We start from the raw sequence: 15,978 nt of genomic DNA, 5'->3' as shown, positions 1-15,978 counted from the left end.
CACCAGCAACAGCAGCAGCAACAACAACACAAGCAACGGAGTAAACAGCAGCAGCTACATCAATATGAGCAGCAGCAACATCAATAGCAAAAGCACGCAGCAGTAGAAGAAGCAGCAACAACAAAAATAACCGTAGCAGCAGTAAGAGCAAAGGCACGCAGCATCAGCAGCAGAAGCAGCAAGAGCAACAGCAACGGAAACAGCGGCAGCAACAACAACAAAATCAGCAGCAATATCTACAGCAGCGAGAGCATCAGCAACGACAGCAATATCACGCAGCCTTCTCAGCAGCGCTGCAGCAGCAATATCATGAAGAACAGCAGCAAGCAGCCACGGCACTATCAAAATCAAAAGCTACAGCAACTAGAGAAGCAGAAGCAAGACCAATAACAGCAGCAGCAACAGTAACAGGAGGAACAACAACAGCAGCAACAAGAACAGCAATAACAGGAGCAACTGCAGCAACAACAAGAGGAGCAGCAGCAACAGCAATAGCAGCTGCAACAGCAGACGCAGCAACAGGAGGAACAACAACAGCAGCAACTGGAACAGCAGCAGCATCAGAAGCAACAGCAATAGCAGCAACAGTAACAGGAGCAACTGCAGCAGCAGCAACAGCAGCAGGAGCAGCAGCAATAGCGGCTGCAACAACAACAGCAGCAGCAGCATCAGCAGCAACAGCAATAGCAGCGACAGTAACAGGAGTAACTGCAGCAGGAACAGCAGCAGCAACAGCAGGAACAACAACAGCAGCAGAAGCAGCAGCAATAGCGGCTGCAACAACAACAGCAGCAGTAGCAACTGCAACTACAACAATAGTAGCAACAGCAGCAGCAGGAGGAACTGCAACAGCAACAAAAGCAGCAGCTACAGTACTACGAGCAGCAGCAATATGAGCATCAACAACAGCAATGGTAGCAGCATTAGCTACCACATCGGAAGCAACAGCAACAGTAAAGCAACAGCAATAGCTACAGCATTGCGCAGCAATGGTTGCCGCAACAATGGGAACAACAAGAGCAGAATGAATAGCAATATCAATAGCAATATCTTGAACAGCAGAAACACTTGAAACTACAACATCAACTGCAGCAGCAGCAGCAACAACAATGAATAGCAACAGCAGCAGCAATGGAGCAACAGCAACCTCATATAAATAAAATCAATAAATAAGACAGAGAAGTATATATATATAGATATATATTATTATTATATATATATAATTTATATTACTCTTTGGCGCCAGTTTAATCGCATTGCCAACAGCAATGGCCACAGCATCGGCCAGGGGAAGGGGAAGGGGCAGGTGTGGTATGGTATGGCATGCAGTGTTGCCAGATTAGCTATTTAATAGCATTTTTAGCTATTTTTGAACCCTAAAAGCTATGAAAATTTTGAAAATGCTATTAGCTATAAATTTAGCTATTTTACAAACGAATATTTTGAATTTGATTTTAGTATTTAAAGCCAAAAAAAAAAAAAACATTTTTCGATTAAGTCCCAAATTGTACGTAATGATCTGCGCGATACTACCACCACGACTTTATCGTACTTATACTATCAGTTGTGAATTTACACCAACGCTAATTCTTCTTGGCGCGCTTCTTGGCATTAATTGTATGTGATGGATAAAAAATATAAGCAGAAATTTCGTGATTCCTGGAAAACAATCACCGAATTTAAGAATTGGATTAAGGAGGATGAGTCAGACAACAGGCGGGCGTATTGTATATACTGCAAATGCAGTGTTTTTGCCAAACTGCACGATATTAAAATGCATGCCGCGACAAAAAAACATAAAACTGCGGTTGGCGCCTTTGGGCAAAAAATTTAAACATTTTCCATGATTCCATTTAAACATGATTCCAGTTAATCAAAAATATAATTCTGATGATGATTTGGATGTGGACCAAATTGTAACATTATTAAATAACATTTAAAAATAAAAGGTTTCAGCTATTTTGTAAGCTATTTTAAAATTTGTTTAGCTATTTTCAGCTATTTTTTAGAGACGATTTTGCTATTTTTATGTCTCAAAACCTGGCAACACTGATGGCATGGTATGGCTGGCATCAGCCAACTACATAACATGAGTCGCATCTCGCATGCCCCTTGACACCGCCCCCTAGCTCAAGCCACTAGCCCTGCCCCACCTGCCCCACCTGCCCGGCCGGCCAGCGGGCAGAGCTAATTAGCGGTAAAGCTCAATTGAACTGTGAACTTCAGACTGCGAGCGCGAGCTGCAAGAGGTTTGTGGCAGGCGAAGATTAATGTGGCAGGCGCAGCAACGTCAGTCGCTTGCTTGGCCGCCGCTAAATGTCTCGTTCGCTTAAAAGCAAATCCCGAATTAACCAAGGCTAATCCAGCCATAAAACTTATCGCTTATCTATTTATCAAATTGCAGTTGTTGTTGTTGTTGCTGCTGTCGGTGTTGCTGCTGTCGCTGTTGTTGCATAAGCTGTTGCAATTTGCACGAAGCATGCGAATTCAATCATTATGCCGACCTTGCCGCAGCCGTAGAACCGATTGAAGTTCGTGACATCGTTTTGACTACAGTGAACCCTCCGTAAGCTTGACTGTCAGTTTGCGATTTTCTCAATCTTGCTCAATTAATCAAATCATTTAAATATTTATTTGATCGCTCCACAAGTTTTTCTAGCTAACTTAACATATTTCATAATTTCATTTAGCTTATCTCAACTCATGTACTTTGAAGTTATGTTTTATAGTAACCTCTATATGCAACATAGGTTGTTGTGGTTGTATATTGTAGCTTATAGCTTATAGCTTATACCAAATCTCTCTCAAATAAATCCGCTACACCAAAGAAAAGTTATAGGCTTTATTATATTTTATACGATATCTCTCATTTGGTATATAAAAAGTCATATAAACTTGGGGAAATATGGAATACTATCTACCTTACTTTTTGCATATTATACAAAATCGGTTTTACTTTATACCATACATAATGGTATCATACCTATAGCATAACTGTTGTACATTATATACATATATAATGGATCATATATATAAGAGATTGTATCAATGTTTTAGCTCCTGCTCAAACCAAATAATACCTCAGCTACCTATAAGCCAATCTTCTTATACCACATATCTTACTCCATATACCAAATATTATATTTTATGATAGCAACACTCTTGCACTTCTGTACTTTATGCCCGATCTCTAATACTTTATAACAATTCTTATATCTTTAAACCCATTTTTGTTATACTTTTAACTGAATATGCTGCATTAGTATATTGAATTTCTTATACTTATTTCTTGAAAATTGTAAGAAATATCGTATACCTTATAGCTTACTTTTTGTGCCTCATACCAAAACTTAAACTTAAACTCATACCAAGACTTAATATATGTACAAGTCTCTCATCTTGCATCGTATACTTTACACTTTATATCATAATCCATATTGAATAACTGTCAATATGGGTTATTTTATACCTTATACGTGGAGGCCTCCCTATTTAATTATTTTACAACGGATCTCGTATGCAAAGCTTCAGCTTTCTTTTAAACAATAACGAACGCAACTTTCTCGCAGGAAAAAGAAACTCAATTCGAGTCAAATAATAATAAAATTGAAAACCTTAAGAACCTCGCTGCCAGGCAATTCCAATTACGTAATATTCAGCCCATATTTGTTGATAAATTCGTAATGCTATCTATAAATCTGTGATTCCATGTGTCTAACTTACAGTTTACAATTCTATACAACGAATATACTCCTCTTTCACTTGCTAAACGAGTATACAAAAGAAAAAAAACTTTGTTCAACAAAAGAAAAACAATCGCATATGCAATCGCACTTCGGTTTCGGTTTTTGACTCTAACTTTTCGTACTCTTTTCTGGTTTTATTTGTTTTCTTGTATTTTTTCGCTATTGCCATTTATATAACGTCACAACGTGGTCTTAATTAGGCTCCAGCTTTAGCCCGTTTACTTAGCTCACGGCTCGCATTAAAAACAAGCAAAACTTAATACGACGAACAATAAACGAAAGCTAAATAAGTGCTATATATACATATGTATAAGTATATATGTATGTATATGCATATATGGTGAAGACATCGAAGTCCAGATACACTAGCCCAGCATAGCGACTCATAGGGATGCTGCGCGTGCTATATATATATATAGCATTATATATATATATAGTAGATCTGTTCAAACAGTATCAGGACTTTCTATTCATAAATTTCAATTCTATCTCTTTCAAAGTAATCCTCATTAGATATTACACTTGGGCTCATGATTCTTCCAGTTCGCGAAAATCCTTCAAAATGTTTTTTTTTTTTCTGTTGACCTTCTTCAACTCCTAATTCGATAAATGTTTTTTTTTTTTTTTTTTTTTTTTTTGTATGGAAAACTCTTTAGTATTTCATAATAACAATATCTAATATAAAAGTATAATTAGCTCCTATTAGCCTGTACCCAACCCCTGTTCTCTCAATCTATGTAAAAAATCGTTAACTATTTCATAATATATAGTACAATCTAAGAAGTATCTCAATTAATCTATATATTCTGTCTATTCGGTGTATCCATAATTCAATTTTTCTTATTTATTTTATTTTTTCTCCAATATAGCTCAATCCTTGGCTGAACCCATTTTATACTTCAATGAGCACTAAAGTGAGATTTAGAATGGGTTCAGTTAGGTGTTGAGCTAAACGGGTCACAATCGAGTGAACGAGTCATCGAGTCTGCAGGTCTTACACAATAGAGCCACAGATAGTATTTAATGACGTTACGTGGGTTTTTCTTTTGCTGAATATTGCTTAATTAGCGCTCATTGATTGGTGGGCTAGGTGGGCAGATTAACCGTTTGGCGTAAGTTAGTTATTTGTTGTTGGCGTTTTGTGCAACATTTGATTGGAAATTGTAGCAAAACAATGCGCCCCGGGGCTTTGCAGTGTTTTTGGGTGGTACGATGTGATGAGCTCTCGCATTGGGGGTTGTGTAAATTTGCGTAGCTCAATCGAACGATCGATCGATCGAACGAATGAATGAATGAATGAATGATTGTGCGTGTATATAGTATACATACACACATATATCAACATTGATCGATCGTATCGATCAAATAGTTCCGACTGCCACGCCCCCCCACTGAGTTCGTTTGAATGGAATATGCAAATTTGCGCATATTAATATTGATTTGCATGTATTTCGCTTTGTTCGCCTCTTTCTCCGACTACTAAAATTCCATTTGGATTTCGAGTCTCGAATTTCGAATTTCGAATTTGCGTATATCTTCTCTGTTCATTTGTTGTTTAAATGATTAGCGGTATATCTGAAAGTGAATTTTAATTAAAAAATCCCAAATTGTGCATAGGATGCACCCATCATACACTCGCAATCGCAATCGCAATCGCCATCGCAATCGCCATAGCAATTCACATGCTTATAAGGTCACACGACAGTTAACCGTCCCAAAAAAAAAAAAAAAAACACAAAGTACGAGTGTGAAAGTCAATAGTAACTGACTAGTAAATACCCTGAGCATAAATTGGCAGACCAAAAATAGTTTAAATTGTAATATTTCAGTCAGCTCAGGCTAGACATTCGAAAACCCGAAATTTGTAGACATTGTATTTCAAAATATATTACTATTAAAATTCGGGTCTTACATGAATTTAACTACGAAATTGACCCGGAATTTGTAGAAATTTCCCTTAGTGCCATCGAATGCGGGGAGCCAAAGATTATGCAAAGATATATTTTTTGATAATGACAGTTGAGAAGCTGAACTACTCTGCTGCTTTACTACTCTACTCTGCTTTAAAAAGTAGCCTCGATTTTCCTAAACAAAAAAACGTATAACATTCGCTTCAATCCTGATTTAATGTGTCAGCAATCAATATACCCTGTTTTAGCATCAACCATGAGTTAAGGGTATTCAAACTTGTCTGGTAATTGAATTTCGTTTGTTTTTCTTTCTTTTGTTTTACCATTTTTTGGCAAATCGCAATTTGAATTTGTCTTACGGATTTCGAAATTCGCAACTTTAGCCACTTCAACTTCGACTTGTACATAGAAGAATCGATTCATTGGCTAACCAACACCAGCTTTCTTTCGTAAGCGAGCAACAGCTCAGATGATGATATAGTATATTATCCTTGGTTGGACTATAACTATTAATATCCGATGATTTGCTACTTCAATTCGAAATGTATTTTTATTTAGTTGGTTTCAACTCTTATAATTTATTTCTGGAATAGTCCGAATGAGAACTTAATACGAACTATAGCTGTTTGCGGAGGTCTGCTGAAAGTTATCTCACTGTTTTCTCTCTCTCTCTCTCTCTCTCTCTCTCTCGCTTTGTCACTTGCGAAGAGTTCATATAGTAGCGGTCTCTGTTTCAAACTGAATCGAATAACTATATCAAATAGCTAAGATAGGACACATCGTTCAAGGAAATAACATATCTTATACAAAAGCTTGTTCTGTTTCTAATTTTCAGATAACATTTCAATTCATTTGCATGTGCGCAAAAACTTCGATTAGAAAGAAACATATGGCGCAGCTGATATTTGCATTTTGTAATTTTAGTATATAATTTTAATAAATTTTAATAACTATATCATGTAAAGAAGTCTAATAGTAAGTGCCTGACTAGAATATACCCAAAGTTCGGAATATAACGTATCGAAAATACTAGGAATCACAAAAAAGCCTTCAGCCACGTTTAAAAAACCAAAAGTATCGATTATTATCGATAATTATGAAATAAGAGTTATCATATTAATTAAATTATCGACAATTATCGATAGTAAAGCCATGATGAGTTCTGAAAAGATAAGCTCGTATTGTATGTGGAAAAGTTCCTATAATTTGAGATCTCTAGACTGTATTTCGCTTGCTAGATAGCAATACAAGCAACCGGATATAGATACCTTCAGATCATTGTCCTGTTCAAGAAGATGTATATTTATAATTTATACGATCTGTTACGCCTACTTGGAGAGCATGAAAAGTGAAATGAAATTGCATCTCGAGTCGTACACATTAAATGATACCTAAGCAATTGCTCTAATAGATTTGTTAGGTTTTCAATTTCGATTTCAATTTCCATTTGCAGAGCTCATGTTTTGTTTGTTTGTGTGTGTGTGTGTTTCTCAGTTTATGATAGTCTCTGTTTTCAGTTTGGTAACAATTTATTGAACGGTTTCTTTCATTATCACTCGAATCGCGTCGAGTCGCTGATAGCTGTTTCTGCTTCTTTCTTTCCTTTACGAAATTGGTGGTGTGCATGTACGAGTGGCTCTCCGTCAGTGGCTCGCTGTCTGTGGATAGGTGCTTCAACATGCCGTTAAGTGTGAATTGCCAAATGACAGCCAAAAGTGCAACAATGCTAACAACACTAACAACAACAAAAATCACTTTCGAGCACTGCTTGAAAAAAAATTGTAACAGCAAGCGAAAAAAAAAATTATAATTGTTGACGCTTTCAATTAACAATTGCCGTTTGATAAATGAGACAGCTTGTTGCAATGCCTTACTATATAGTTAATTGCTGCTGTTGTTGTTGTTGCTGTTGTTGTTGCTGTTGCTGTTGTTGGGTCACACACTCACTCACAGTTGTTGCTTTCGTTGTTGCACAATATCTAGCGATTGGTGTGCGGCATTGCGGGCGTTGTTAGCTGATGTGAACTTGATCTCACCTGCCAGCAGATTCGAAAGGGTTCAGGCACTTCTAGGGCGCTTCAGCTAGGCATCGATCGATATCGATAGCCATATCGATTACCATATCGATTGCCCGAGCCACAAGTGATACGGTTATATCAATGTTGTCAGCGCCCTGGCCACTCCAACTCCTCCTGCTCGCCACGCTGTGTGCCACATGTGGCATGAATTCGTAGCGTTTGTTGCACTTCGCAGCTGTCACATTTCAGTGTCGAGGTTTCTTTCATTTTTGTTGTTGTTGTTGTTGCTTCTTCTATTCATCTATAGATTGCAACGTTTGAAGTTGCGCTGCAGGCGATGCGGCAAATGGGGCAGACGACATCCAGGGACCATGATTTTGACAGAGCGCTCTATATACACATAGCTGCATATATTTATATCCGTGTGTGTGTATGTGTGTGTGTGTGCAACATGAGTGCCATTTGTGAGTGCGGGAATCAATGCTGCAACAAGAGCAACAACAGCCGCACTCAAGTGCAAGAGTTATTTTCACAAGTTATTATCTATCCATTTATCCATTGAGCCAACAGCACAACAGGCACTTCACATGCAACAGCTCAACACCCTATATAGACAAACCCCCCCCCCCCCCCCACCGTCTGTCCCCCTCGGCAAACACCCTTTTGCAGCGAGCCCCTCGCCTCCTACAAGGCCCAGCAACATTGTCTGGCATTTAAAGCCCTGTGATGGATGCGTTCGCAGCGCGTCGCGGCTGTTGCTCATTTTGTATACCCTGCAAAAGGGGCCACCAGAAGTGGGCCATGCTCAATCATGGCAGAGCTGTGCAATGCTTGTAGTATTACATAGATGGATGACAACTTCTGTTTGTCTAGCTTTTGATTAATTGCTCTATTTGTATAGATTAAATATGATGATGCATGGTCTAATATGATATTTTATGATCCATATTTTTGGGTGGAATTTTAGTATACAGATATAGATCATAGATGTGTATATAGATATTATATAGACAGTACATATATTTATAATATTGTAAAGTATATATAATACATATGAAGATATTATCTAGAGAGCATATATATATATGATCGACTATATGGCTAGATAGATTAGATCAATTTTTTGGAATGCAAATATATATCAGATATAGATAGATAATATAAAGGTATAGATATATAGGTATATAGACATATATATACATATATAGTTTTCCAAATAAAAATATATTTAAATGATTTATATTTTATCTATATTACTACATATATAAATATACTAAATATAGTAGAAATTTTTAGAAATGTTTGTCAAGATTCATAGAGAGAAGAGTTTCATAACAGCTGAGTTCTAATAGAAAAATCCTGATATCAGCACATTACAGGGTATTTGCTAGTTTAGCTCAACCTGAGTTGTGTAGGCTTTTTTCATATTTTCTTTGCATCGGCTTAGTTGCACTCGCACTCCCTGTCTCCATCACTTTCTCTCTCTCTCTCTTTCGCTGACTCTCTGCGTCTCTCTCTCTCTCTCTCTCTTTCGCTCCGTGTGTGTGGCTTTTGTTCGTGCTGCATTTCCATATGTGCAGCAATGGCATTGTCATCGCCAACGTCATCATCATCAACACGATGACTGTCATCGTCATCATCATTGTTGCCATAAATGTTGCCACTTGATTTTTCTTCATTTTTTTAGGGTAAATGCACTGAACGCGCCCAGTCAAGGAAAATCAATAGAGAGCCACATCCATCCACAGCGGCCAAGCGGCGCCGTCTTAGACAAAGGATTCCGACTAGCTGCCGCTTGCCCCACCCAACCACGCAACCACCCACCGTCTCACTCACTCACTTTGCGCCAGCTCCTTTTCCGGGCAGGCATTGGTCATTGGCCATGAGCCACATTGAGTCAGCAGCAGCTAATAACCGAAGCTGGTAGGGCGTGGGGTGAGGGGCTGGGGGGCTGGGGGATGGTGACAACAGCGCTGAGTAACAGGACGACGACCTTGGCTAAGAACTAAGAACTACATTAGAGGGCGCAGCTGGGCGTGGCTGAGTCACAGCATGTGTGTGTTGCATGCAACAGTCACACTCATTCATAGACTATATATATTTATATTCATCTAATATGCCCCAAGCTGTGCCCAAAATCCGATTTTAACCTTGTTTGTTGCTTCGTTTTTTGTTTTCTATAAACAAACCAAATAGAAATAAAAACTCAGTTGGGCAATACGAAACATGAGAACAACAACAATTCGCAGGCATGTGAGTGTGTGTGTGTGTGCAACAACAACAACAACAACAACAGACAGCGACAAGTTAAGAATTCGAAACAAGAAACGCAACTTAAGCTGCGTAGGTTTCTTAAGTAACTTCAAATGTTTTGATTAGACTTTAAACGACAACAACAACAACAACAACAGCAACAACAGCAAAGCTGTGAATGCCAAATGGCAGACCAACTCGAACTCGCAGTCGAACTCACGAGTCGAAGTCCAAACACCCAAAGTCGAAACTCGAACTCGAAGTCGAACTCATTTGCGCAGTCGCAGCCGCTGCCCGTTGAGTGTGGGTTGCCTCAACTTCTTGCGGAGAGACAGAAAGAGAGAGAGAGAGAGAGAGAGAGAGAGAGAGAGAGAGAGAGACGGTACGAATGGAGCATCGAGACATATGGTGACAAGGAGACAAGAGATCTGAAAACTGCGCACAACAAAACTCCCGCCGTCCGTATTGTTTGTTTCTTTCTTAAAGAAGAAATCGAACAATATTTGCTCTAACCCAAAGGCCATGATACACTGTAAACAATTTCCAACTGACAATGAATGATGACAGCTGAAACTGGAACTGAACTAGTTCCCAATCGATTCACAGCTCCAATTTAGCTTCTCCCTGTGAATGTATCTGTATCTGTATCTGTATTTATATTTGTATTTTTATTTGTCACTGTATCTGCATCTGTATCTGTATCTGTATCTGTATCTGTATCTGTATCTGTATCTGTATCTGTATCTGTATCTGTATCTGTATCTGTATCTGTATCTGTATCTGTATCTGTATCTGTATCTGTATCTGTATCTGTATCTGTATCTGTATCTGTATCTGTATCTGTATCTGTATCTGTATCTGTATCTGTATCTGTATCTGTATCTGTATCTGTATCTGTATCTGTATCTGTATCTGTATCTGTATCTGCATTTGCATCTGTATCTGAATCAGTATCTGAATCTGTATCTGTATCTGTATCTGTATCTGTATCTGTATCTGTATCTGTATCTGTATCTGTATCTGTATCTGTATCTGTATCTGTATCTGTATCTGTATCTGTATCTGTATCTGTATCTGTATCTGTATCTGTATCTGTATCTGTATCTGTATCTGTATCTGTATCTGTATCTGTATCTGTATCTGTATCTGTATCTGTATCTGTATCTGTATCTGTATCTGTATCTGTATCTGTATCTGTATCTGTATCTGTATCTGTATCTGTATCTTTATCTTTATCTTTATCTTTATCTTTATCTGAATCTGTATCTGTATCTGCAACTTTTAGCTGTGTCTAAATTTTTATGTGTTTCTATATCTGAATCTTCAACCGTATCTGCATCTATTAAATATATCTCTATCTGCATATGTATCTGAGTCTTTTGGCTGTATCTGCGTCTCTTAGCTGTATTTGTATCTGCGTCTGTTCGCGTTTGTCTCGACTCTCTGTAACTGTCATTCGCGTTATCCGCGTGATAAATAATCGACTCGCTGCTTGGGTGGCAGCACTGATGTCTGGCAAAACTTGCTGTAGCCTTTTCAGAAATAAAATACATGCATGCCGAATAAGCCGAATAGCGAATACTCTAAAGGACTTTAAAGTCCTAAGCCATCTAGATAATGTCGTAAGTAAGTAAGTCGTAAATGTTAAATATTCAATTTAGATACCTCGATAATCCTCAGCTTGCTTCTATGATTGATATTCAACAAGATTGGCTTAGAAAATATTCTGAATTTATGCAAAGAATATATAGACGACTCCAATGTTGTTCAGATATATATATATATATATATATATATATATATATATATATATATATATATATATATATATATATATATATATATATTATATATATATATATATATATATATATAGTCATAGTTTGCTAGCATATCTGTATTTACTATCAGAGAAGTCAGCTTATAGACGTTACATCTTGGCTCAACAAGTTTCAATTGCCTTCTTTAGGGTATGCGAAAACAAATGCAGCTTTTTGTAGGAGTTGTTAATGTTGTTCTAAATGCTGTTGTTGTTGTTGTTGTTGTTGCTGTTGCTGTTGCCGTTTCTAACTTCTTGAAGTGGCTTTCATTAAGCATAAGCGAACGTGTAAGTGCGGACTTGACCAAAAGATAAACGAGCTTCAAGGCGGCAAACTCAAGAGTTGCTTTTGTGTTATTGTTGTTGTTGTCGCTGCTGCTGCAGTTGTTATTGTTGCTGTTGCCGTTCTGAGCCGTATTGGCTGGAACTTGTTGTTGTTGCTGTTGGCCGTCTCGCTCGGTCGCAGCTGCGCATCTCAAACATTGTTTCTGTAGATGAAGCTGAAGCTGAAGCTGAAGCTGATGTTGACTCTGCTGCTGTGGCTCTTGTTGTATCTTTGTATCTGTATCTTGAGCCGTTGCTCGGCTGTGTGCGAGAGACCCGCACTTGACCTTGAACTTGTACAGGTTTACTTTTGTTTTCTTTGGCCGTTTGGCCGTCGTTGGCCGCTCTTCAACTCTTGTGCGTTGCCTTTCTTTCGCTTTTATTTTTTGTCGTTTTCAAGCTTTGTTTTTTATACCCTGAACCCATTGAAAATGGGAAATCAGGGTATAATGGTTTTGTGAAAAAGTATGTAACGGGCAGAAGGAAGCTTGGCAGACCCCACAAAGTATATATATTCTTTATCAGCGCGATGAGCTGAGTCGATATAGCCCTGTCCGTCTGTCCGTCCGTCCGTCCGTCCGTCCGTCCGTCCGTATGAGTGCGTCGATCTCAGAAGTTATAAGAGCTAGAGAGCTGAAATTTGGCATGCATACTCGTGAGTACCATACGCAGTACGAGTTTGCTTTATTTTTTCGATAAATCGTCCGATAACTTTTTTATCGAGAATAATCGAAAAATTGATTTTGTTTTTTCAGCCTCATTAGAATACTATTAAACCTGGAGTCTTCAAATTTGCGTTGTATATAAAGTTAATGAATACAGAGATTTTGTAATTTACAGATTTTGGATACCACGCCCCCTTCTCCACCAATTTGTAAAACGCATTTCAAGTACTAGAGACTTGTGCTTTGGAATGTACATACATTTGAATATTATGATTACGCTCTGAAAGTTTCATTAAGATTGTAGGTCTACAAAAGAAATTATTCGACAAATAAATTCTCATAATATTGCCCACACTGCAGCGCAGCCCAAGCGCAGTCGCTGCTTACTGCGCAGTTAGCAGAGCGCAGGCTTATGCGTGCGTGTGGATGCATATGTATGTATGTGTGCATAAAAGAAGTGCAGAATGATTAGAATATCAGCTTGGAGGGTTCAGGGTATCTCCTAGTCGAGCAGTCTCGACTGGAGCTTTCTAACTTGTTTTTTGTTTTTTGTGCTTTCTGCTGTGCGCGCGAACCTAATCAGGCTTAATGCCGTTGCCGTTGCCGTTGCTGTTGCCACTTTATCGAAGCGGGCAGGATTATGAGCGACACCCCGGACAAACGAGACAAAAAAAAAAAAAAGAAAAGCAAAAAGCCGAAGCAGAACGCGCTGAGACGAAACGTTTCCAAGAATCCTTTTTACAGCTTTCAACTTATGCAGAAAAACCCATTCGATACGTACTTTTAATTTATATATGCAAAGATTTATGCGATTTATGAAAATGCCAGACACACACACACACACACACACCTGTGGGGCATTTGTATCTTTGCTCAATCTGAATTCTCGAAACGCATTCCGATTGCTGCTCCATTCTCGAGAAAAACAAACTATATTTAGCCTTGTATTTCGTTGCTCTTTCAGTCTGAACTGAATCTGAATCTAATCTCCCATTTGAATCCTCGAATTCCTTGAGATTTGCATATTTTCTTCTTAGAATTCGAGCCAACGAAAATATCTATTTTAAACACTCTCGGAGGCCAACTGCATCTATATTTCAGCTTGTCGCGCGGTAACCCTTAGCCACAAATGGATTTTTAGAGCGCAACCAAAACATGATATTAGTATAAATGGGCTAGTGTTACGGCACTGCTGGAAATGCCAAAAGAATGCATGCATATATGGATGGGATGCACACTTGCCACACGCGAAGCGTGACAATTTTCCCCTCAGCGAGTACGCCTTGGGCAGAGAGACTAGTATCTTTGGGAGCTAGAAGCTCAGCTGATAGATGGCTGACGATGAGATAGAGATAGACGGATAGATGGATGGATGACAGCAAGAGATGAGATTGAGATAAGATCTAACTGCAGGGCCACTGGCCAGACCTAGGCCAAGTCTGTATTGAATCGGCGGCACTGGGCACCAGCCAAAGCAATTTCAAGTGCAGACACCGATGCAGATGCAGATACAATTGTAGATGCAGATGCAGATACAGATACAGATAGATCTTTGACAAATGACAAGGCAAAGTGTGTAACTGGAACCAGGTCCAGAGCTGTGACACAATTGCCTCATATTGTATGACAGCTTGAGCAGGGAGTCAAAGTGCCCGACTAGGAGATACCCTGTGCAGCAGTAATATTGAATTCAGCAGGATGTTAGATTACTCATTATTTTAAACCTGTCATGCAAAATAAGAATCGATCTTAGTTAACTCAGGCGCTTAAACTCTACGACTCTCTTTCTTGAAATCGATACTTATCGGTATCGAACAACTCAACAATTTCAAGAGCTTGCCTTTGGCAGCTAATATACCCTCTCTCTAGCATTTGCAGTACGTATCACAACAGCAGCTTAGACAAGAACCAACTAAGACAACTGTAACAATAATAATAATAATATAAAACATAAAAGAAAGATAAATAGACATCAAGAGTGTGTGACAGAGACAGAGACAGAGACAGCGACAGCGACTGAACGACAGATTGAGCTTGTGTTTTGAGATCCAAGATCCGAGACTTGAGACTAGCGACTTTTGTCTGGACATGGACATGAACATAATTGGCATTTTGTTGCATTATCCACAGATCTGTTGCTCAGCTGAGCGCTGCATCAGGTGAGAGTTATGCGCTGTTGTTAATTAACCATTTACGGCCTGATTGCAGCGACAGAGACAAAGCAAACAAAACTGACACAAAGATAAACAAACAGACAGACAAACGAACAGGCGGACAAATGAACAAGTGGACAGACATTGGAGAGAAGTGTAACGAGGTCAGTTGGTATATATGTATGTATATATCTCACTCTAAGGTGTCGCACAGGCAGGCCATGGAGATGCCTCAAAGGTTCAAAGTCAAATGCTTTGAATTATCTTAACCCTAGTAACAAGATAAATATATATATATAAATATAAATATATAAATATATATATATATACATGTATTTTTTTATATGAATTGAATTAGTTTTTGATTTAAAATCAACGATTTAAGCTTTGCCTAATCGATATTAAGCGTGTCGATAATATGCCAGCTATTGATAAATAATAATAGAGATAGATATATAATTGCAGTAATTTGTCGTTTAATGTTATGGATTATCCGTGTTTTTGGACTAACAAGGGAACCGATGAATCGATATATACATTAGTTATCGATGTCTTTGGCGAATTGAGTCGATAATACGCCACTTATCGATCAATACTGGTAAAGATGAATTTATTATTGAAGTAAATTTTCGTTTAGTGGTAAACGATTCATCATAACCACATCTAATTATCGATGTCTTTAAATTTACCAGCACCAAAATCTTTCAATTTTATCTAGACTCGTATAAGAAAAGTTTTCATAGCCAATCGATAATCGAACGATCGATCAATTAGATTAGCTATAGGAGATGAAATTGGTCTTTCAGCTATTTGCTTGGAGTTGCACTCGAAAATCATTCAAAATGTATTAGCCAAGTGCCTAGTGTTAAACATAAATCGATAAGTTGTCAAAATCGATATCGATAAATTCATAAGAAATTCCCTGATTTCCCTACTTACATTCTTTTTGATCGCTGTGGCCGTTGCACTTGCTGCACATGTCGTTGCCACTGCTTCAAACACACCTGCAAATAAAAAAGAAAACGAATTATTGTAACTGTAATATAAATTTATATACACTTATATGTATATTTCAATATGCCTTTGTCTC

General features: G+C 38.2%; 1 protein-coding gene across 6 annotated transcripts in view; it reads right to left on the bottom strand.

Moving 5' to 3' along the window:
- Positions 1 to 15,978, bottom strand: part of pigs (GAS2-like protein pickled eggs) — a 79,041-nt gene that overhangs the window by 36,117 nt on the left and 26,946 nt on the right. For all 6 annotated transcript variants that reach the window (XM_089473259.1, XM_089473256.1, XM_018016402.2 and 3 more), the window contains one exon: positions 15,828 to 15,892. The gene's annotated coding sequence lies outside the window, so the exon portion shown is untranslated. The remainder of the gene's footprint in view (positions 1 to 15,827; positions 15,893 to 15,978) is intronic.

Source organism: Drosophila arizonae, chromosome X (assembly GCF_054131065.1).
Source record: "Drosophila arizonae isolate 15081-1271.41 chromosome X, UAZ_ARI_1.0, whole genome shotgun sequence".
Lineage (NCBI taxonomy): Eukaryota > Metazoa > Arthropoda > Insecta > Diptera > Drosophilidae > Drosophila > Drosophila arizonae.
The sequence above is the reverse complement of the archived record's forward strand: the minus strand, read 5'-3'. Positions and strand labels throughout refer to the sequence as shown.